This window comes from Neophocaena asiaeorientalis, unplaced genomic scaffold (assembly GCF_003031525.2).
Source record: "Neophocaena asiaeorientalis asiaeorientalis breed wild unplaced genomic scaffold, Neophocaena_asiaeorientalis_V1.1 scaffold240, whole genome shotgun sequence".
NCBI classification, from domain to species: domain Eukaryota; kingdom Metazoa; phylum Chordata; class Mammalia; order Artiodactyla; family Phocoenidae; genus Neophocaena; species Neophocaena asiaeorientalis.
The window spans coordinates 8,869,040-8,870,288 of NW_020185331.1; positions in this window are offsets into that span (position 1 = coordinate 8,869,040).

A 1,249-nucleotide genomic window follows, 5' to 3' on the forward strand; every position below is an offset into this window, starting at 1 on the left:
GGAGTGGTCATATCCATTAGGAGTCCTGGGTTGAAATTCTGACTTGACTACCCTACTGGCTATGTGACCTCGGACATGGGACTTAACCTTCCCAGACCAAGGTTTCTGCATGATTTAAATGAACATACTACCTTGAGGTATTTACATGTTTTAAATCATTTATTCCTTATAACACAGCAAATGTACCATCCATCACCACCTGTGTCTCCTCTCCTTTTGTAGCTCACTGTCCCCTACTTGTATCAAATGCTTCCCATCCTCTTATCCCACAGCTCGAACTCCCTTGTAACATGTTGCATACAATTAAGAGGCTAAAAAGAAGAAACAATACTTACAAGACATTTGAAAATACATCTAGCAATTGGGAATGCTATAGTAGGTAGACCAAATAACGTTCTGATTGTTTCTCTGCCATATTAAAAAAAAATTTTTTTTCAATAGTTACCTATGTGCACACATCTGAATAATGTACGTATTTATATTTATACTGTAAAATTTTATTAATCATGTGTATGTGTGTATACTTGTACAATACATATAAACACAGTTAGCAAAGTTATACAGTTTAAAATTTTTAAACATTTGAAATTTTGTGAATTAAATTGCAGGTACCATAATAGCAAAATGTTTTCATCTCAATATAAATATAAATTGATAAAAATGAGATGAAAATTGTCTTGCTCTAGAGAAGCTATCTTTAATTTACTAAAGATATTTAAGTATATACCATCAACAATTTTGAACTTTTCTATGAACTTTACATATATTAAACATAGAACTATTCATAATTATATAATTAGCATAATAAACAAATATATTTTAGATTTACTCCATAACATATTTCGTTTTAAAATACCATTTTTTTCTGACCATATATGTTCATTTTAGAAAAAATATAGAAAATATCCAAATATGAGAATTTTTAAAAACCTGACATTTTACAAGCTAGAAGTAACCAGTGTTACTATATTTTAATCTCTCAGTCTGTCCCTATTTATTTTCTGTAAGAATTATTTTCATACTATGTGAAGTCTTAAATTCTGCTTTCTCTTGGCATCACATGAGACTTTTCTCAGGCCATTAAATATTCCTTAGAAAAATAGTTTTACTGGAAGCACTCTACTTTATCATATAGATAAATATAGATATATTATGATTAACTAATAAATTTATACTGTTTACTGAATTCTTTTCAATGTTTACATTGGCAAGAAGCTTTTTATCAATATACATGCATCTATTGAAATAT